This window comes from Anser anser (assembly GCF_964211835.1).
Source record: "Anser anser genome assembly, chromosome: 2".
Taxonomy (NCBI): Eukaryota; Metazoa; Chordata; class Aves; order Anseriformes; family Anatidae; genus Anser; species Anser anser.
The window spans coordinates 124,743,045-124,767,188 of record NC_139721.1 but is presented as its reverse complement, the minus strand read 5'-3'; the positions used below and the strand labels follow the sequence as shown (position 1 = coordinate 124,767,188).

At 39.1% G+C, this 24,144-nt stretch overlaps 1 protein-coding gene across 5 annotated transcripts in view; it reads right to left on the bottom strand.

The window, feature by feature from the left end:
• TBC1D5 (TBC1 domain family member 5) overlaps positions 1 to 23,813 on the bottom strand; it is a 320,497-nt gene extending 296,684 nt beyond the window's left edge. For 3 of the 5 annotated variants that reach the window (XM_083824307.1, XM_083824305.1, XM_083824308.1), the window contains exon 1: positions 23,528 to 23,812. The gene's annotated coding sequence lies outside the window, so the exon portion shown is untranslated. Of the gene's footprint in view, positions 1 to 23,527 lie in introns of all 5 variants that reach the window. The other 2 variants (XM_083824309.1, XM_083824310.1) reach the window with 2 other exon arrangements.
• Between the last annotated feature and the right edge of the window lie 331 nt (positions 23,814 to 24,144).

Sequence of the window (24,144 nt, the reverse complement as noted above, 5' to 3'; positions counted from 1 at the left end):
TGCAACTGCTACAGTATTTAAACAATTCTCTATTAATTAGAAATGATGAAACAATTACAGTTCAAATAAATGGACTGGACAAAGACTTAATTTACAGTTATTTCATATCTACGTATTGAAAAAGAGCGAAGAACCTTAAAGTAGCAAAGAAATTTAATCATGCACTTCTTGATTCTAATAAGCCCAGAAATGCCACGTATATGACAGTACAACCTTAAATTTGAGACCCTTTTTTCTCAAGTAATGTAGTTTCTGCAGTAAGGTTTTAAGGCCAAAGCGTTCTTCTGTTGCCATCTTGAAACGTATTAGTGAATTGATTAATTTTTTTTACACAGCTGAAAATGATTCTTTCCAGTTGAATTTTAACTTCGGATGCCATATTTATTCAAGCATCAAATACAGAACTACAAATTGCACAAATCTGCACACGAAGGACTACTGCGTAAGTTTATGCAGTGTGTAATCATTATCTTACACAATTAATGATGGCTGTGCTTTCAAGATGTTCACATAAAATAGAGTGGATATTACAACTTAGTCTCAAAAGGATCTGATCATGTCTTATTCCACAATTTAGGCCTTAACTGCTGTCGGACTAAAGGCTACAGCTCCAGTTTTGGTCAAGGAAGGGCTGCTACATCCCTTTCTTAGTAGATTTTAATTCTGATACAGACATTTTAATTTCTGCAACATGCAGAATCTTTCTCTTTTATATAAATAACTGAACAAGGAGTGGAGTCTATTCATCTTCCATCTAAATGAGCATCGTATACTTCAAGTTCTGCTACCAATCTCTTTTTGGCTCTCTGCTCTAATCAATTTCAAGTGAAATTTATCTATTCTGAGATACATTCTCCAGAACAAAAAAGCAGCATTGACACATTATAGCATTCACCTCAGATACATAATGCTGATTCAAGTTCCTGCTATGGTCTCACAGACAGAAGAAACTTAAAGCTGTGGTCATGAACAAGCACATTAACCGCCAAAATACTGTATAATGAACATTTCTGATTTTTAAAATAAATTAATTTCTTAATTACAGCCTGAAAATAATGAGATAGGTATTAAATATATGATAGGATTCTGTTGCTTTCTTAATGGCTATTTTCCTTAATGTCAGGTCTGGTGTTGTAGCAAATGCTGATAATGCAAATAAATTATCTTCAGTCTTTCTCTTATTGGGAAACGCCTTCTTGGTGTTAAAAGGACCTTGATTTCATGCTGAACATAATGAAAATGTTTAGGGGTCTGCAGAAAGCTGAAATCCATCCCACCCTAACCACTCTCCCAGTTATACCACTACAGATATCAAAGCAGAAAGCCCCTGGATTGTTTTTGTACAATCCAGTACTAGAAGATATGCTCCACCTTGAAGACTGGCTACAAAGTTTACACTTGTAGACAAGGTAGACCTTAAAATAAGCAGAAAGGTGAAGCAAAGATCTTAAAGTTATATGTGAAACTTCAATATAAATGACCAGAATAAAACAGCAGGAAATAAAAGCTATGACAAATACACTGAAATTAAAATCTGTTAGATATATATACATCTTGTGTAAAGATCTAATAAACTTAGAAATAGATGTAATTCCTAGTTTCCAAAAATGATTAGTGCCTACCGCTTTTCTTTAAACTGACAGTGTTAAAAATTACAAATCTGGTCATACCAGCTACAGAGGAAAACAAGGAAAATTTAACAACTGTGTAAGTATGGGCTGCCTGAGCCAAAGCAGTCCTAGTCTGACTCACAAACGCAGCATATTCATTTAAGTTATAATTAATACCAATATTTTCACAAGATGCCAGAACTTGGATTAAGGAGGAAAAATAAGAAATAGTAAAATCCTGTTGTTTACAACTTATTGTTTGAAAAAAAAAAGTATGTTAATTGCTCATCATAAAAAGGCTCAATGATTAGAAGCAGCGCTGACTAACTATTCAGTGTATTTAATAAAAAACAGGAGGAAACGAAGTATAAAGCAAACTGGTGACAGCTTCTGATGACAACTTTTACATAAAGAACTGAGATTATGATAAATTCCAGGGTTAGAGGTTAAGTTAAGGCCATGGGTAGAAAGAAGACCAATCAAACGCATTCTGGGAAATGAGGGAAAATGAGAAAATAACATACCTAGAAAATGTTCGAATGGAAGACAAACAGAGGTCATTACGAGTTCAGTGATAGCATGCCACCATCCAGACTACTACAGGCAGTTTGGATCACTGAAATTCTCAAGGGGATCAAGAAAAGGGGAACTGGGGAAAAAAAAATCCAGAGGCTCTACACAAGTGACATCCAACTGTCACTGTATAATCTTAGTCAAAGAAATGGAACAGAGATCAATGAACTATAGGAAACCATTTCCTACTGGCCCTGTTGCACAGTAGGATGTTTTTACACACTGTTTTTAATATGCATTATTCTACAAGTAGGAAATAAGCCTGTAAATGGAGAGTAAGTTTAACACAACTAGGGGGGTAAATTTAGTGCAACTACAAAAACAGTACTCTTTTTTAGTATAAAACCATATTTTAGGCCAAGGGATTTCAAGCCCTTGGAAACTTGGGATGTCAAATCATCACTTTCCATCTTCCTCTTGAAGAAAATGCAAGAAACTGAGGTTGGGAGTTAGCATGCTGTTTGAACACATTTTATAACCATTATTATTTATGATTTCAGTTCTTAGAAGAGCAAAATATTTATCAGATGCTACTGTTTAGAAAAAAATACAACAATATTTTATAGAACTGGACTAAAAAATATGCAATTTGATCAAAATATCAAGGCTCTTAAAAGCAAGGTAAAGAAACAAAAAGGTAAAAAATGAAGATCTACATGAACTCAAAACAGATACAACCTGCTTTATGGCTGAGCATCAAGAAGCTGTTTGCAAGAGGAAAAAAGTCTCATCTGAATCACAGAATGGCTTGGATTGGAAGGGACCTTAAAGATCACCTGGTTCCCGCCCCCTGCCACACGCAGGGATGTCACCCACCAGATCAGGTTGCTCAGGGCCTCACGAAACCTGGCCTTGAACACCTCCAGGGATGGGGCATCCACAGCTTCTCTGGACAACCTGTGCCAGTGCCTCACCACCCTCTGAATGAAGAATTTCCTCCTAGCCTCTAATCTAAATCTCCCCACTTTTAGTTTAAAGCCATTTCCCCTTGTCCTGTCATGATGTGACTGAGCAAAAAGTTGCTCTCCATCTTTTTTATAAGCTCCCTTTAAGTACTGAAAAGCTGCAATGAGGTAACCCCGAAGCCTTCTCTTCTTTAGGCTGAACATCCCCAGCTCTCTCAGCCTTTCTTCATGGTAGAAATATCAATGAATGTCAATTATCTCACAGATTTGGTACAACTCCACCAGGAGACTACACTGGATGCCCCTACATCTGATTACCACTTTTCCCAGGCTTTAGCTATCTGCATCCAAAGGTGCTCCAATTTGCTTAGAAATCATCAAGGATAAGGACTTTCAATTGTCACCGATGTAGAAAACACAGCCTTTATGATATTTAGTCAACTCCATACCAAAAACCTGTAGCCACTTCATAACTCGTATAACCCCAACAAAGAAGAAATATATAATTAAATATATAATTTATAAGATGCATCAGTACCATATGGCCATGCAAACCCTGGTGAAGGTGCAAGGCATGGAAAAAAATACTAAAAAGGAGAACAGAAGGAGGAGGAAAGAACCATTGTTTGTGGTGATGACAATATAATCTAATATAATAATCTAAGCGCACACAGGCATCAACTTAAACCAGCCAAAACCCATATTTATAGACTCTCAAAATTGCCAGTCTGTGAAATGGAAACCCTTACACAACCTCCATAATGTTTTATTTCTACCAACACCAGTGACACTACACCTCACTGCATTTTTACAATAATGGATAAATTTCACTGCACTTACTAACGTTAATAAAAAACAGATTAATAAGAATAACAATACTTTGCTTGCATAAAACTGACCCGCTACACCTTGATGCTCCTTGCCTACAGCAAAGAGACACATAAATACTGTGTGAGCAGCCAAAAGTCTTCTGACATGCACAGACTACTTAGGAGACAGCCAGTGTCACTGGAAGAACTATTACTTGTGGCATGCAACTGGACAAAAAGAAACTTCAATGCTAATAAACAGAAGAAAGAAAAAGGGTGTGCAGCCTCTCGTAGAACAAGTAAACATTTCACACAGAGTCAAGTTAGTGAATGCAAACCACAGCAGAAAAGTGTTGCAAATTTCAACTGTGTTAGTGGATAGATTAATTTAGGGAAGAGGATATAAGCATCACCAACGTAGAACAAAATTGCTGGGTTTTATTTTAAACATGCTTAAACTCATTCTTTAATATTTAAGTTTAAATGTTGATTTTATTCTGTGCATTTTCCATTGCTTGCCACCTGAAGCTAGAGATCCAAACGTCAAGAATAGCACATTTGCAATGCTGAGTTGTATGAACATCATCCTAACTATAGCAGTTCAATTTCAACAAATTTATCTGGGTTTTTGCATATCGCTGAATAAACGACTCTGGAATTAACTTACTTTTCTTGGAGGCATTATATAAGATTATTTCTTAGTCTCCTCCTCTTTGATTTAGTATACCTCTTAAGATAATTTATTAATGTTTTGGATATCTCATTCATCATCCATTATTACTGGTGTCATAAATTAGAGGAATGGAACAAAGCACTGGACTATACATTTTTTCCATATTCATCAATAAAATAGCCACCTATGTTAGGAAGTAATGTACAAAAGAAGTTGGTTTATCCACTACAGTGAGACTGGTAACCCTTTCTTTTTAAAAAAAATCCTTAAACCTGCAAGCAGATCATTAGATTTACAGTCAAATAGGTTGTTAGTGAAGTAAAAATCACTAAAAATCACCATTAAATATGAGAGGACAGAAACACCTAGTCTGCAAAAAACAGAAGTACACAACAGAAATTGCTATGTCCTAAAAGTTACTCGAACAAATTAGAAGGTCAATGAATACTTTCTACGGTATTACATTGCATGAAAAAAAAAAAAAAGAATGAATCATTCAAAACACTGTAATTTTGCCAACATACTACAAGACAGTAGAACAAGCAGGAAAGATTCAACCAGAAGAAATTTAAATACTGGCATCATTTCCCTAAAAGTCTGTCATATTATCTCTCAGAAGACAAGTTACCTAAATCAGTGGGTTTTTTTGTTTGTTTGTTTTTTTAACACTATCTCAACACAAAGGACATTGGAAAAGATGACTGTAAAGATTTCAGAATATGCAGAAGATAATGACCACTAATAGCAATCCTTATTAGTATGTTACACAGCAATATACTATGCTATATAAAGTACTTGAAGGAATACAGAATTAATGTTATTTTTATTTTGTTTATTTATTTATTTATGTTATTTCTATAATGTTTTATAATTATTTTTGTTATTATTAACTACTGAGTTAACAAAAACATTATGCCTGTATTAAATTACACCTTTGAATTAAGTTTGAAAATTCAAAAATTCACATTCTGTTGTTTTAGACAAAGACTCAGTTGATGTATTTTGTACACATTCACTGTTTACTTCACTCTAAATAAAAAAAATCACTTAGGTAAATGAGTATTTTACATGATGGAACAGTACTGCACTCACCTCTTCTCTAACTGTAATATGACAAAGATTGAGCCAAGTCTAGTAACTCATTAATGGAATCAGATTAAAAGATGTATGTTCTTTTACTGAAAGAGGAAAGAGACTCCACATGTTGGATTTAAGGTGGGTGAAAACCTTCAGAGACCAGCACCTGTGCATGCGATTTCTATAAAGGGAAGAAAAAGCTGCTATTTTTTCTTCTTTGGGCATTACAGATTAGGTATTCCAGGCTCCCTCAAGAGTTGAAACCAACAAAATAACTTTTTCCAACTAAATAAAAACTCCTTTCATTGTGTCACCTCTACATCAGGACCCTCACTATTTCCCATACAGAACCTTCTGGGAATACAGAGCTACTTTTAGTAATTGATGATTAACAAAATATATCCATACAAATACATTTTAATGCTAATTCAACTAAATATATAAGATGCATTTTTCCTTTACTTTGGTTAATTATTAACCAAACTGTTTAATGAACTATGTATGACACTTTCCTACAGTTACTATTACCACAGGAACGCAGCTTTTGTTACTCTACAGTTTGATTGACATTTGGCCATGACCACGATACTTGTTATTCAATCTATAAAAGCAGCTTGCAATCAAAGAGCACCCCTTGCACTACGGTGTATGTGGTTTGAGGATTCACATAACGTGGAGGAACCAGTCCCTTCACTGCTTGAGAGCAGCCATTTGCTCTCTCACTCTTGTCTCTGCTTCACGTTGTATCAAATGTGCATTGTCAGGGAAACACTGAGATTTATTCTTCCCCGTGATGATCAAGATAATCACCCAGCATGTGGGTTCCTTGCATTCCATTTTTAGCCTCAGCGAATTTCTCATTTCTGCAACAGAAAACTGTATTAGACAGGACAGACAAGCATATCATACCCCAAATTTCCAGCAGTAGTCTAGGGGGTACAAGACAGTTCTCTGTTGCAAGAAGGACTTTATTGAATCTGGTTTTCCATGACCCATGGGAGTGCTCTAGCCCCTCAGGTAGTAGCTAAAAAAAAAAACCAGTCCTTAGCAATGGCACCCTTCTTCAGTCCTGCAAGAGTTTTAGCAATTTTGCGTTTCCAAACCATCTGAGGTTTTTTTCCTACCTTATCTTTTGATCATTGAGCGGAAAATGTATGTCAGCATGGAATTGTTCACAGAACCGCAGTCAAGGAACATACACTGCTGATTTACCCAAGATTCACTCCAATATATTAATCTTGGGAGGTATGGAAGAATGTTCGTATTTTCCTCATCTTAAATAGTTTACTTTCTTGTACAAATTTAACAACAAAACCCAAGTGAAGGGTATCCAGAACTGCCCTAAGCAGGCAGGTAACCTATGCTCTTATCTGAATGTCATTTCACTTGTTAACGACAGATTTCAACGTTAATTAACAACTGTGAAAGCACTGAAAAATCATGGAAATAATGCTTCAACTTACTCCATATTCAATTTGGAATACAAGAGGCAAATTTCCTCCAATGTATGCCAACATAACTTTCCTTTAATCTTTTCACTTCCAGACCTGCTGAAAATGTCATCAATGCACAATAGATTACTTGGTGACTCGAAATCATTTACTGAGAAGCAAGTGAAAATAAAGCTTGTTTGATTAGAACATAGAAGAGAAACCAATAGAACTTAAAAAACAACAACAACAACAACAAAACTTTTTGCATTAAAGGTTCTTGAAGACACAGGATCCTGTCTAATTTTTAACATCACTGATGTAGAAGGCTTCAGATGTTTATATACCTGCTAGACAGGATCAATTCCCCTAGATGTTGACTCTTAAGGGAACCCACTGTTACGTTCTCTATTCTCACCACTGTAATGTTCTCTAATCACAGACGTTATGTGAAATTTAAACCTAGGCTTCTCAGCAACATCCTGTCCTCTAAACCTTGCTGGGTACCTATACCATATGTGTGATGGACACATACTTTTAAGCCCCATGTATAAGAACAAATGCCTCTGAATAAAAATGTGGTAACACATGTTGATGGATAGGAAAATTAGGAAACCACTAGGCTAAAGGTTGAGCAAAAGAAAAAAAATTAAGCACACATATTCTTGGTAGGGTGGTGAAAGCAGAGAAGAGATGGGTGTATGGAGTAAGAGATCTACCAACCCTTTCTTTATTAATGTTTAACTCAAAGTACATGGGAACCTGCAACTACCTAGCACTCTTATCAGCAAAAATAGGCCCAGCAGGACATCCAAAATATAGTGACTATAAAGTAGTTGTCAAATGAATGAGGAGGACAAAGGAGACAGTATCCTAAAGCAAGCAGAGAGCAGAAGCTGGTATTATCTGGTGTGAAAGCATACTCCTCCATACGGGGCTGTGATACTCATTTTCCCCCAATGCAACTACAAGTAGAGCAACGAAGCTCACTAAAGCTATATGATTTAATAACTATTAAACCAATACTGTTAAATTCAGAATTCACTGGAAGCATACTACAAATTGTCTCAAAGAAATAGGGCTTGTTTACTCCTCATTACAGTGTCAGGGAGCCAAACAGTTGATCTTAAACAACGAAAGTCTGACAGAAGAAAACGCCGCAGGCACTGTCAGATGCATGGAAGAGAAAGTCAAGGCTCAAATGATTATGTTGATCTTTGACTAAAACTATAAAACAAGTCAGTTTCTTCAAAGCCAAACATAGAACCGCAGCCAACAATAAGGAATCCTTGAGCTTTTTTCACACAATGAATTTTTTGATGTCGTAAGCTTTTGGGATTTTTAATCACACTTGCTTTAGCAAGGCAGATGTCTATGACCCAGGTCCAAAACAACCATAAGCCTGGTTTTCCTGACTAATCTTATTTTTCCTACTGTCACCTAAATTCCAGGACCAAGACTTATTAAATAGGTAATGTAAAGCTTTAACCAACTTTTCACCGATTTTTTCTTCCATTATCTAATTTGAACAATTGTTCAGATTTGTTCATTAGCTGAATTCCAAGGTATCTATAGTTATTACTCCCATGGTAATTGGAGTGCTTCTTTCAAGACTTGACACAGATCTGGATCTAAAACTCATCCATTGAAAGACTAACACATGATTCACATACATGATTTTATGGTCTTAATTCAAAATAAAGGTAGTTAAAAACATCCATATATTCTGTTTAAAAGTTATCCTTATTTATCCTTCCCAGCTCCTGATTCTCAGCATTGCCTCTACTGGCCTACGTAATTCTGCCTATCCTTACCTCATTAACAATTCAAAGCAATAGTTTAAGAAGAAAAAAAACCTACATTAACTAAACCCTTTACAGTGTATCTTACAGTGTAATTTTACAGTATATTTATAAGCTTTCTGCTGCTACTCATTAAAAAACAGATTCAATGCTTACTATTTAGATAAGACCTTATTTGAAAGAAAATTTTAACCCAGATCAAGTGAAGTAATGTGGGCATGCTGCAGGCATCATAACCAATACAGAAAAGTAACAGCAGGAAAAAAATAATGAATAGAAACAGAGGTACGAACAACGGACACAAAAGTTGAACTTAACTGACGGGTGCATACCCTCTTCTTCCCACCTCTCACCTCCAGTAAATTTACCTTGCTTATAATTATATTGTTCAGTTCAAGTTTGTTTAGCTGCAGATTCTTCCATCAGATGAGTCAACAGAGAAGCTGCTCCTGATTTTCACGGGTACTGACCAATTTTGTTTCCCAGAACAAACATTAAGCTGCCAGAAGCCTAGGACTTCAACATTTGACTTTGGGAACTAAGTGCTAACTCAGCAGCAGGCACCCAGAAGTGTATTGTTTGACATACAGCAAAACCATGGGCAAACAAAAGATACTTCCTCTGGCTCATCAGATCAATTAATTTCCTTAACAGTGACAAATGCCTTCAGAACAGCAACACACGACAACAGAAATCTTCTAAAATTTTAGAAAAAGCCAAAGAATATACACTGTGAGGTCATGAACTATGTTTTAAAACATAAACTGTACTTAAGAAATTCTCCCTACTATTGTTAGAGCTGTTTTCCGTATCATACAGTTACACATACAATACTTCAGAATAAACTAATTTCACGAAATTATATGCTGGCCAGAAAGAAAGGGCATTATTTTACTTAGTATTTATGGGCTACCTGTCCAGAGTGCTTAGGATTACAAATATTCATTTCATTTGAACCTTAAATTTCTACAAAGAGTGTAACACTTATTACAAAAAGAAGATAGATTAAATAATTAAATCAGTTAAAGCTCAAAATCTAAACATGAAGCCAAGTCAAACATAAACAGCAGGAATAATGCCCATGTGAGTTTTATACAGTGTACTTCCCAATCTGTTGTACTTTTGCTAATACAAAATACATCAGCTTAGACAGTGTAATCTTAATGTTCTTTAACTTTTTTAGGTATTACCTCCAGGATCAAAAGAGATGCATTATGAATACAAATTTCACATGATCCTCAACTTCAGAAGAAGCCTGCTCCAGTTGGATTTTCTAGGCACACAAGATATCATGGAGATTACATCATCCAAGGTTTACCTTGGTTTACCTGATGGTTTACCAAGGTTGTATATTCACTTATTAGACCGGGTCACCACTCAATAACCCTGGTTAGCCATTTGTCCTCCTTTATTCCAGATGCTGGACTAGAATCCTAGAACAAAAATCCTCAGTTCACTGACTGTAAACCACATCAAGTGAGTGAGCTAAAGAAATAAAACTAAAGAGTAGAAGTTCTTAATAAATCTGAGTCTAATTTACTTTTACTCCTGCATATTTCAAAACTTTGTTGTGCTCTCGTGGTCTGACTCTGAGAATGAACAACTTCACTTGCTCTAATAAAAGCCCATCTGCCATAACATTGTCTTTACGCACAAATCAGTCACTGAGGCTAGCAATGCTGACCAAATGGCCTTTCGAAAATGCAGTCCATCAGATATTTCTCATGTTAGGCAGACTAAGTCAGCACTACAAGTGTGGAGAAGAAAGCCCCTCTGGTAAGTTATCACAGAATAGTTATTCTCACTTTTTCCCCCCTCCTATTTTTGCACATTCTGATATCGTTCCAGGAATGGCAACTGTTTTCTGGTCAGAATGCTCTGGATACACTCTTAGGATCAAGATCCATTGAAAGCAAAGACATACTTTGTTTAAAATACTATGTGCATATTAAAGGCTTATGCATCCAATCAAAATTCCAGAATACTTTATGCATATTCACAGCACCTTTTACATTGACTAGACACCAACAATCTCCCTGTACCTCCCATAGCATAATGAAAGGGATGAAGAGATGTAAATTTAAAAAAATTACCTCGCTTTTTTGTTCATTACAGAATTAAGGGAATGGGTGGTACTTCAAGACCTCATTTCACGAATGTCAGAACCAAGACAGACTTGGTGACACAAGCATATGTCATCATCCACAACTGCTGAAGGCTCAAAGATATGTGATACCGTGCACAAACTTTTCAACTAAGGACCAAGTAGGTCTTCCTTGTCTTTCTTAGTTAAAAAAATCATTACCACTTGGCTTCTAACAAGCCTTAGAGAACACAAAAAATTGTGAGGATCAGATGTGTAAGAAGAAAAATCAGAGAAGAAAAGAGAATTCAACTTAAGAGTTGTACATGATGAAAGGACATCCAGCAAAACAAAACAAAAAAAATGTTTTAAGAAATGCAGAGGTGATTACCTCAGACTTCCATTGCACCCAGTCAGCAGACTCTAACCATTCAGATATAGCCATTCAACGTTTAGTACAGCGTTGGGTTTTATTTGCTTACTTTTGGTGAGAGACATTTCCTTTTTATACTGCCTGTCGAATGTCACTTGGTGCAACATGACAAGGTTTATAAGGCAGCAGAGATTGAGAAACCCCCTGTGGTCACCAGTCACTCCCCCAGCCCACCCTGTTATTGCACAATGACATTTCAAATGAAAGTTTAATTGGGCATAAAAATTAAAGCATAGCTTTAATCTCACCTCACCACAGTCATTCCCTCTAGACCCTGAGAAGATGGATCTCTGCCATTGCACCACCAAGGTGCAACTGAGTTGCTAACAAGGGGCAGCTATTCCAGACCTGATGCCAGATACCTTTTCTTAGTGAGGCCACAGTGAAATTCTCCTCCAGAGACCAGGCTGGCTGAGGATAGATGGAGTTTGGGTAAGGTTTGGTTTTTGTTTGTTTGTTTTCCTCATAGTATTAATAAAATTACCAGTCCTTCGAACACTACTGTAACATATATGCTCACGGATGCAAAAATACCCCTGCATCATCCTGTGAAGTCCATGACCACGTGTCAGAGATGACAGAGTTTACACCAAGGTGTTGAACTTTGAGCTCTGCCTGTAAGACAGTCCGCTTCAGAAAGACAAAGAGGCTGGATGGCAAGGCTTGAGCTCTGACAGGAGGGGATCAAAGCAAATGTCCAGGGTGGAGAGATCTTCTCCCTGTGTCTTTTACCTATGCAAGATGGCAGACATCATTAAACATTTTTCCATTTGTTTACATGTACATGTGATTAGAAGGTCTGCTTGCATTTCAATTCCATGTCACTGTCTGCCACCCTTTACTTGTGTGTTCAAGTCAATATACCATAATGGCAGCACAGGTTTTGAGCGGAATTGACAGCAAAACATAGCTTCAGCCTCAGAAAAGGCAAATATCAAATAGAAGTAAAAATATTTTGAAACATTCTGTCAAGACAGGGAAGGTGCAAAAATGCAGCTCAAGAGTTACAAGTAAGAGGTTAGCATATCAAAAGGGACTACACAGAAAGCCACAGTAACCCCAGTAGATGCTGCAAACAGACACAGCACTGAATCATTAGAAACCCATTACTGGCTGCTAGAACAGATTTCTGGCTTTGACACTTGTTTTGGATTCTTTAAAGCTAAGCAAAATGAACAACAATAAAATTGGCATAACCGTAACATTTCACCAAGCAAAATTCTTAACTGCAGACAGGAATTAGTCTCAAGTCAACTGGCAGTTAATTTACTGCTGTCAGTTCCCGATACTTTTCAATGATGAAATCATTGCAAACTAGCTCAGGACTTTGAAAACTAGATTCTTTCATGTTGAAAAAATGAAACTGCTACCCAACCTTCATTTACTCTGAAGTTAATCTAAAAAATAATTATAGAAGTTGTCTGACTGAGAAGCATGAGTGGAAATATAACACTAGCAATCCAGAGCATTGCTTGAAACGCGAGTCCTTTTTTTAAGAAGGGAAAGCACAGACAGTGAAAAGAACATCAGAAACAATGTCAACTTAAGATTACGTACTACTGAAGAGATTTTTCTTTCTTGTGCAAACTGAACATTTGAGAAAAATGAGAAATCCTTGACTGCTATATCCTCTCTCAGTATCACATACACCTTGGCACCATTTTCATCACAGGTTCAAAACGAGGAGGTGATCTTCCTCAACTCCTCTTCATCGTCAAATATATTCAGATCTCATCTGAAGCCTTGTTCATGCTTTTAAACAAGAATTATATTGGTAAGATTCAACCTGCCTACACACCTAAAATTATCATTTTCCCCACCCACCCCTACAATCCAGCTTACCTCCCAATGAATCCATGCAGTGTGCAACCACGAAAATACTCATCTTACTGGTTGCCAAAGTCTTCAATAACTGCATGCCATCTTTACTGATCATGCCTCTCATCAGCCATTTTACATTATTCTTTTTGTTCACATCTTTATCATCGCATAGCATCTTACAGTAGTCCAGGAAGACCTCAGTTAAAAGTCTATTTCTTCCATTATTCCCCAAAATGCAGTTATTCAATACAATCTGCCTCAGTATCTAAGACTGTACCTTTACTGGCAGTATATTTGTTCTTCCTTGCCCACATTTCCTTTCTTGTAAGCAGCTGTGTGGTGCTTAGCTGCCTACTGTGGTTAACCCACAACACTACCTTACCATTACTTCTGTTGCAGTTGGACCTACTCATCACTTGCAAACACAAAAGCAGAGGATCTTGATACCCACAAAAAATCAAAAAGTGCTAAGAGACACTGTAATAAATAAAAGAGAAAATAATAATGGCCAGCAAGTATTCATGACATGCTGTCTGTTTTGTTGGGTTTGATTTTCTTTGTTTTTCAGAAGGTGGAATCTTACAAGTATGCTAGGTTCTTGTACTGTCAGGAAAGTCAACGGCTGCTAGCATTAGTGCAGTGAGACTGCAGAGAAACAGGTGAGAGGGATCTGAAAGAAATGCTTCACGTGAAAAGGCAAAAAAAAGTTAGAAAGATGCTTACAATGCTATTCAGTCCCTGTTTATGAGCTTTATGTTGAAGGCTTTCCTCTTAAACCCACAGGTTTAAGAGCCCTAGGCACCCCCTTCCTACCCTTCCATTCTTCTTTCTCCAGTTTATGCGGTTTGTGCTAGATTGATCCATTACTTCTGGAAGGGGATTGTGCAAGTCTGAATCTTCCGAGCTTAACAGAATTTGTGAGAAGATTATCCCGAGTCTTAATGGAAACACTGTGTAGAAATACTAGCGAAAGACTACCTGTGTTAGGATGCTCTTGGACTAAGCAATAAGTAACAGCACCTCTAGAGAATGAAGCGCTCCAGTCAACCTACGAAAATTATAACGAGTCTTATCAACAAACTTTTATCCCAAACTGGGTAAGTTGTTACATGGTGTAAAATGATGTTCACCCAGCCTACATTTGCCCTCAGATAAAATTACTCACAGTGGAAATTATAACAATGACTGATCATATGCTATTCCTGTAAACTAACGTGAAAACCTAGTCTCACCCAACAGCTATGAGAAAGCGACAGTGTGCTCTAATTCCCAGCATATGGCAGTTTTGAACGCTGACTTATAGGCAAAGTCACACAGCCTTCTTCTAATATACAAAAACTTTGACGCTTCCTCTAAACTCCCTGAAGATGAGGGGAAAAAAAGGGAACATACTAGATGCAAAACAGTACTTTCTGCAATCACTGACACTGCAGAATGCACAGGAGGGCTATGCAAGTAACACAGCACCCCAGCAGGATTTCCAACAGCTGATAGTGCCAGTTGCTCTTTCTGTGTACGTACCCCAACCCACCTCAGTTGTGCAAAATGTCAAAGTGGAGCTATGTCCAGCGGTAACAGCTGCTACTGGTCCTGACTCTTCCCCGCTTGGTTTCATAAGCACTGAACCCCCAGATAAATGGATTCTGCATTTGTGGGTAAAGGCAGCATGCCTGTATCAAGTATATACCTGATGTCATCATCAGATATGGTTATTAAAAAGTAATATTGACACCTACCTCTGCAATATACGTTTTCATTTCTTCTCAGATACAGAACGCCCCTCACTTCACCCTGATAACATGCTTAAGGCTCAAGACAAAACTCAGACAGAAGTCAGTACTGGGCACAAAACAGTTTTTCTTTCTCTGCAAACAGAAGTTTGACATTTTATCCTATAGGTGTGTCAAATCAACAACCATCACTGATCAAAGGCAAGAGACAAAAGCAACCAGCAAACTGCTTGGGTCCACACACAGTTCCAAAAAAGCTACATTTATAGTACAACACACAAATGACTGGCCAGCAGCTGGAAATGGAAAAGGCGTAGCCTGCCCCATACACGTCTCATTTCATCTGACCCTTAAGCCTCTTTCCCATTCCCTGACCTGCAGTCAAGCCCCAACTGTCATCCTGCACCTGAACCAAGCAGTCTGCAAATCATGGACAGTGTATTAACAGTTGGAAGCACTGCACAAATCCAAAAAGTAAAGCAGCACTAGGTGAAATCCATCCTGACTACAGAAGGGAGTCTTGTGGAATAAAAGGACACTTAAGTTGCAAGAGTAAAATATTTATACTACTTTACACGAAAATGGTAATTCGGTTTGCTGTATTTTTCAGAAATGCTAGATAGAAAAGAATTCTTAATTTCAAAGCAGAACTGTCCAAAATAAACTTATTTAAATCTTAATAAACAAAGAGCCAACATAAAATTTGAGGGGTCATTTCACAGGAAATTGTGAAGTCAGTTCACAAACAAAAAGGTGATGTTTACCCTCAATTATAAAACGTTCTCATTTCTTGTAGCCGGCTGCCTTATTTGAAAAGCACATTTGAAAAAAATTCAACAAGTCCTAACAATAATGCACATACTCTGGCAGTCTAAAATGCTTTTCGTTTGTTTGTTCGTTTTGTGCAAAATAAACACTGATGTGTTCAGAAGAACCTTTTCCACTGATTTGGACAGAAGTTTCCCCTGCATACAGGAAGTCACCAGCTTCCTGCTTGCTGCCTGCTTGTTGCCCTTTCCTCTACACACCCTCACCCTCGGTTCTCTCAAACAGCTACGGAAATGAAATTTACAGGAGTCCCAATATGTGCAAACTTCAAAAGGAAAGAATCTTTTAAATATTATCTGCTGCACATTTTCATCAATCTGCAATTAAAACCAAAGATGATCAAATCTTTGGTCTGTTATTCTAGACGGCCTACTGCATTACACACACAGAGTGCGCTGTACAATGAACATTGAAAGGCATCATCACAAGCAGCACCAGCTTTGTCCATCAGTCTACAAAAAATACACAAACATACACACATATATATGTAAAGAATTGCATGGATAAGAGTATTTGGATTTATTAACTTTTCTCCAAATTGTGTGTTTTTATTGGTGCCATAGGCATATGTGCAAATGATGTACATTAAAAATGAGTCAGGCCTAAAAGAGGAAGCACTGCTGCGGACTCATGAATAACTGAAAGTCAAGCAAAGCTCTCCTTTTTTTTTTTTTTTTTATATATATATATATATATACGGTTCCAAATGAAATACCAGCTGTATATGCTGCACATTTCCAAGCCACTGTTCGGAAAGTACAGCAAAGTTTTACAGTAAGCAGGACACGCAGAACAAACATCAGTATCAGCTGAAAGCCACCCTTCTCACTACAGAAACTAATAACTCCATTATCCCCCAGCACAATTATCAAATAACCCAGTGGATTTAAATTCAGAGAAGTATATTACTAAAGATTTGCTTGTATTCTTCCTGTAGTTATCAGTACTACTCTCCTTATATCTAGTCTTTCACTGTACTTCTTGAATGTCTTTTACATAGCCCAGTATTTAATATGTCTTTACTATTTAAGTCATCTTTTTATTTCCACGATTTGGCAAACTCACTTAAATTATGTGATTTATTAAATACTTTGCAGCTTCCTCCTGAACCGTCTGTGATAGGATATCCTAAAATCTGTGTTCTAACTGGAGCTTCCCCTTTGAGGTGCTTTTTGGCCTTGAGAAAGTCGCTCCCCTCTCACTGACAATGATTAGTGTCATTTCTTCTATAGATGAAAGGCTCTGCCAAACTACTACATGTTAAACATGAATACTCTAGATAAAGTTGAGTCAAGAAGGTACAAGAAATCAAAGTACCACCTAGACATTGGATCCTCTTGTTCACATTTACAGTGCAGCAAGGATGCTGATATGAAAATGACTGTGAAATAAACGTGAAATATACCATAAGTCTTTAAAGTCTTTACTTTTAAAAGCGGCTAAACTTGCATCTGAAAGGGACAGTGGGAACACTGAGAACCCCTTTTAAAGCACAGATGTAAGAAGAAAGAAAAATCATCACAATTTTGAAAGAGAATCTGTTGCAGAAAAATCAGAAAACAGAGCAACAGTTCTCACCTCTGCAACAAACCACGGTCCAAGCAGTAAAATGCAGACAGCCCATCAACCAGATATGGATTTTGCCTTCCTATAAACAATGGCAGGAGGAAAAAAAGAAAAAGTTGGAAAAAGAGTGCATCTATCCACATCATATGGGATGCAGGAGCCACTGGTCACCTCCACCAGTGCTAATGGACAATTTCAGGACCCAGAATAAATTCATATTCATCAGCAGTGTATGAGACTGACAAAGTTAAAAAAATGTAAGTAAACAGGCAGCGTGTTGGCTAATTAAGTTTGTTGCTGATGCATCTAAAGCACAATAGATAAGAAAATCATCAGCGCTGCTCAAATAACTGCTGAGCTTCAAGTTACTCTTCTCAGTTCAAACAAGTGAAGAGCATGACAGTGAGAAGCTAGATTATAAATACAGCATTGTAAAACTTGTAAAAAGATTACATATTTCCATGGATAAAGAAAACACTCACCTAGAAAACACCACGTGGAAGAAAACTCAAGATGAGCACCATAAACCATCACAAAGTGACACGAATTTGAGGAGCTCCTTGGTGTGGGGATTATTCCACAATTGGGATTTTCTCCTAACTTCTTTTAAAGAACCCGCTGTTGGCAGTGATAAAAACAATGGCCCAGCTGACAATTCACCTTACCCAAGTTATTACACTAACATCAGAGCAAAGTCTAAATGCCAAAACCATACCTCTACAGTTCTAGAAAGATTCTTTAAAACTTTTAACAAGTTCCACACCTTGAAATTCAATTCCAATCTCAATACACATCAGACATCTGTACTCCTTCCCAACACAAAGAAAAGCCAGAAGTCCGGTTGTTGAAAAGCTAGAGATTAAACAAAAATAGCACTTACTATCAAGCACGCACAATCTAGGTCTCAAGAAACATAGTTCAGACATTCATTGCCTGGTAATTCCTACCAAGGTGTACAGACTACGTGTGGGTCTAAGGGTTAAATACGACAGCTCAGCAGGTGATGCAAGCAGGGTCTGTTACAGACCCTCGGCTCAAAGGACAGAGCAGGAGGTGTTTTCCCCTTAGCACCTATCTGTAATGTGAAAGAAGAAGGATGTCAAACTCAAGTCTTCAATAATGAAACCAAATATCCCAGGATCTTAAGTAGCCAGCAGGCAAAACATCAGTTTTTAAAACCTCTTAGCAACAGTTTTGTAACACTACTCACTGTAACCAGCACAGGGAAGTTATCACACATCCCATGATAATGGCTAAAATGAATAAATCGCTGGACTGGGAACTGTGAATAGTCTAAGAACCACTGATAGCGATCTGATTACACAGACAGACAGAAATCACTGAAACCTCCCTAAACAAACATCTCATGCACGTACACGCTTGTAGTCCTGAGGTTTCAAGATTTCTGAAGCTGAAAACAAAAGTTAGGAACAAAATTGACTGGGAGGAAAAATCTTAGAAAAGCGTGAAAACCGAAGCCATCCTTAAGATGGTTTTTATCTATGATCAGTTTTACAGCTAACAAAAAGGCCAATTTTGGCTAAAACTCATACTAGTTGTTCAAATGCTGCTGTTTCTGAAAAAAAAAAAAAAAGAAGCAAGCATAAGGGAAATAAAGCAAGATGAACAATACAGAAAAGGGGAGGCTGGATCACCATCAACATAAATTAGATTTATGAAGTGTAAAAACTGAGAGACGTAAAACATCCCTGTACGACACAGCCGACAACGTTAGGAACGAACACCCTCAACAACAGCATAGGCCCATGACTAGACAGAGGTGGCAGAAGTGTTAAAAATCATGCAGAACGATCAAAAATAGCCAATAAATACTTTCCTTCTATAGCTGGAAAGATTCAAAATGGTATAATTGTATCACATTATATTGATTTTCTTTCCAACTCATTTGTTAAACAGATGTTCCAGATCAGATGTTAAAAAACATTGCGAGACAAACATTTCAAATCAGCACACTTGTTAAACTTATCCCAGAGCCCTGGAGCAGTCAGGTCAGCCCAGTAATCTGTGATCTGTTGATCCTCTTTAAAAACTAGGTATTTTTAAATCTAGATCTGTCTTTAAATGCTAGGGGCTGCCACCATACAGAGGAATGAAAACACTGTGCCAAAGGGACAAATCAAGTTTTTTAAGGCAGCCTGACACGATAGAGAATTCAGACAAGATAACAAGAACCAGTGAAAGACAGATGCATTCAAATGTATTCAAACAATAATTGCATGCCTTATTTTTAAATAGTGGAAAAGATGAATCACTGAAACAAGTCATCCAGAGAAGTAAATGGTAGATTCTCAGTATCTTGATACACTTTTAAAAACAGCTTAGCCAACTGTAAGTTCGGCGAGAAAAACTCACTCAGACTAAAACTGATGCTGAAACATTTAAGGTGAAACGTTCACATATGAAGACAGATTTGATGCCCGCTCCAACGCAGCACTACAGGACACGGTACGGTACTACACGCAATTCAAATGCATCAACTTTTCGCATAACTAGATTAATTAGTAGTGTGGTACTAATGTTCTTTAATAGACCTAAAATAAAGATTTGCCGACCCATTAACAGAACAAAAAGCCCCTCAACTTTAATAGCACAGAAGCAAATTTTTTTTTAACTACAGCACAGGATATCGGGATACTGCCTCTTTGCACTGCACTGATTTTTAACATATGATTCCTCCTATTATTTTCAAACTATTTCCAACTAGATTTCAGGTCATCTTATGACTTCAATCCTTTGACAAACTCACATCTAGCTTTAACAGAAGCAAAATACCTATTTCTATTCTGTTTAGTAATCCATCAACCTTTACCCACATGGATTGCTAAATGCAGTGTGTTCACCTCCAAGGTCTGGACGCAGTTTGAAGAACTGCTCTAACGTGGCTCTCGCTTCTTATTCCAGCTCTCAGCGTGTAAATACAGTCAACTATTTCTCCTCAACTGTCACACACAGATTTCCCATAAGATTCAAATCATCCTTTTTTCTATTCAACATCAATAAAAATAGTAAGATTTATCCCATTATAATGCTATCCAACATAACAGGGACTTCAAATTCTGCATCATTTTCAAATTCATTTTATAAAGTACCTGGCCACGCTGCAATATCAGAAACAAACACACACACACACACTGACACCTGGTTAACTAATAAAAACGTTGTCAAGCAAAACACAGAATACCGTAGCAGCTTTCCCCCAAACTGGAAATGGCTACAACTATACCCATTCTTTTGGGGGTCAAAAAACTGAGTTTAAGCCTCACTGATATATCCAACAAATCCTATCGTGTTTCACAACCCTCTTCCTCACAGTGCACAACTCAGCCAAATATCTGTGCTTTTATGGGCTACAGAGTGGCCTGCTTTGGGCACGTTACTGGGCTTAGAAGAACACACACAACTTATAGCTTATTTACTAGAGAGCAGCGTAGAGGCTAAGCCAAGCAGTTTACATACCATACCACATTTGCACTCATCACTGGCTCCTAATCCAAAATTCTCTTACACGTGCTAATCAACAAAGCCTCAAATGGACTAGGAGCTGATTATCTCCGAAACTGTCTATCCTCCACAATTCTCAGCAACAGCTGTTGCCAATTACAGCAGCATACCTAACAGTTTAAGATAAAAACTCCTAAGGACAGAGCACAGAGTAAACTTTTTAAAAAGACTTTAGCAACAGAATTCCTTTCATGGCGAAGTGCAAAGCAGTTCTTTGCATATAGCCTGTCCGGATTAAAAATGAATTTATAATAGCAACAATAACCCAGAGACAGCAAAGATTTCTATATTTGCGTAAACCATAGGCAGGCAGAGTACGTGTAACACATTTCCCCCAAATCCCACTTTTCTTGCACATTAATTTGAGGTAGCAAAGTCCAAAAGACGCAAGTGCTATTGAAAGCAAAGCAAAGAGAAAAGAACAATGTTCGAGTAAACCCAGTGCTATAACACAAAGAAGGAGAAATGTGAGAGGAATGTTTTCATTTATACTGCTGAAAGGTAAGTGCCACTCTTGCAGGTGCCACAGTATTTAAGAAAAGATAAAGATATAAGAACCATTTTCGCATGACAAGTGAGCTTTGCTAACACTGCAGCATAAACTGCAAACTACTTGTATAAAACCAAGCTTGTGCTTTTCTCAGGTGAAATGGAGTGAAACACACAAGAATCCCACCAGTTTAATTAATCCCTGAATGCTACCATTACAAGCCCCTACTTCATCACACTTCCTATGCACAAAGCTGGAGAACAGCCTTGATCTTCACGTCACTAACAAAAGGATGCTCTTAGTATGTTCAGTTTTCATAGGAGCTGACCATACCTACAATTTCTACAAATTATGGTGCCACCATAAAGTCGGGGGGGGGGGGGGGGGGAGGCACCTTCTTTCCAGTATATACTTATATGTAGAGAGGAATTGCTCATGCTCTCATACTTTGTCATAAGCTGAACTTCACCATGTAGGTGCATGAATCACACAAGGATCAGTTCCCGTTGTTGGCCCAAAAGAAATTACCAATTTCAAGTATGAAAGTCTACAAAGAGTTTAAAAACTCAACTATTCCTTTGGGGCAGGCTGTGTTTAATTCTCTTTTAACCTGATAGTATGAAGAGTAACAAGTCCAGTGATTGCTACCATTATACATACGTGTGACATGCGTGGGCCACACATTTCAATAAAAAAGTTTGACAATTAGTTATTCACAATGACATTTAAGTCAGACAATTTTTACAAAACAGGGACTGGCTTCAACAGTGAAAAATCATTATTGCCCATAAACAATACGCTGATCTTATTGCCCAGTTCTAGGCCTTGTGGTGTTTGAATTGGCAAGCTACAAAGCTAACAGCGGATGATGATTAAGAGAGAGGTGGGATCTAGCATTAATTTAACTATTACTTTTTTTTTTTTTTAATATTTTCAATGCCAACGAACAGCCCACATTTATTTGGGATACATTTTGGTAGGCTTAATTTTCACAAGGACATTATCAGCAAGTAGCTGAATTAGAGTGCGGCAAACAGAACCGACAAATCACAACTTCAGTGAAGTTTCACTGCTATGAAAAATAATTGTCTTATGTAGTGCTTTTTAACCAAGCTTCAGAGTACTTCGTAAAGGCGGGTTAGCAGGATTACTGACAGTAAAGTGGTGAACGGATGCTGTGTAGCTGTATGGCAGAACTAGAAGAGTATTCTTGAGTCCTGATTCCAGTACATTCCAATCCAGTACATTTTGGAACATGGATCTTTCACGTATTAACTAACATGTCTGTTGTTTGTTAAGTACTTAAAATTATATATACCACTAAATCAAAGTTATGTCAACATGACGGGACATTCCTTAAAACTGATCCTTAAAAGCAGACTCCAGGATGCTTAGCACCACATGTACCTCAACTACACTACGGACGGGTACAGTACAGCCATGTGAGAGTATAAAACTCCCAAAGAGTTAAAATGGGCTAACTGCAGCACTTGCACTGGGATCCACACTTACTACCCCACCTGAACTGCTGTGTCCTAAAGAAAAAGAAACGTGACAGTTAAAACTAGATCTGAAACGTGACAGCTAAACTCGATCTGAAGCTGCCACTCTGAAGGCAGTGCGCTGGTCAGTTAACACAGGCGGGGGCAGGTAGGTGGGAACAAGGAGGAAGAGCCTCTGGAGGCAGGAAAGCGGAGGGAAACCTGCCTTCTTCTCCAAACTCTTTCTCAAGGCCTGGACGAAGAGAACTCACTCACCCCTCAGCTCCCCTCCTCAGCCACCAGCATCACCACCACCAGTTAAAAAAAAAAAAAAAAAATCCGGAGGGGAAAGCCTTGTGACCACTCTGCCTCCTCCTCCTCCTCCTCCTCCCTCCCTGCTTCCACCTCCCCGAAACGAGGCTGTGCCTCCGGAGGTCCCTGCCGGGCGGCACCTGCCCTGGGCGCTCCGGGGGCAGCAGCAGCCGGGCCGGGCCGAGCCGAGCCGGGCCGGGCCGAGCGGAGCGGAGCAGCGGCAGCCCCGCCGCGCCAAGGCCTCACCGGCCCCGCTGCTGCCCGCCGCCGGCCGCCGGCACCGGCAACCCGGGAGAGGCCTCGGCGGGGGCCGGCGCTTTGCTTGCGGGGGAGAGGGGGGCAAGCGGGTGAAGGGGAGCAGACGCCCCGGGGCTGGTTTTACCTGCTGCTGCTGCTGCCTGCAGTGGCATGAAGAGCTGGCTCAGCCTCTCTCTGTCTTTCCCCGCTCCCTCCCCCGCCTCCCTCCCCTCCTTCCCTCCCTCCCTGCGCGGCTCGCAGCCCCCCGCGCCGGCCCGGCGCCCTGCGAGGGACGCGGGGCAGGGGGAGGCGGTGGGAGACGGCCCGGGGAAGGGAAGGGGAAGGGAAGGAAGGGAAGGGGAAGGGCTCGGGCTCGCTGCCCGCCCGCGGGGACGCGCGATGGCGCCGCCTCCCCCTTCAACCACCGCCCCCCGGCTCCATGAGCGCAGGCGCCCGCTGCGCCGTGAGGCCGCGGCCGCCCACAGCCCGCAGCGCCTGCTCCATGTGCCCCGCCGGGCCCTGGGGTGCCCCGGGGGTCCGGGGGTGCCCCGGGGACCGGGGGGCGGCGGCCAAGGGGCGCTGCAGGAGGAGGGAGGGAAGGAAGGAGGGGCGGGTCTGGCCGGGACGGGTCCAGACCGGAACGGGTCTGGCCTCGTCCCGGGCTGCCGCGCAGCTCTGTCGCCGCCCGCTCCTCACAAACAAGGGGCGCTAACAGTTGTTGAAATGAGGAGGTTTGCCTTCTTTCCGAGGCCTTTTCGTCCT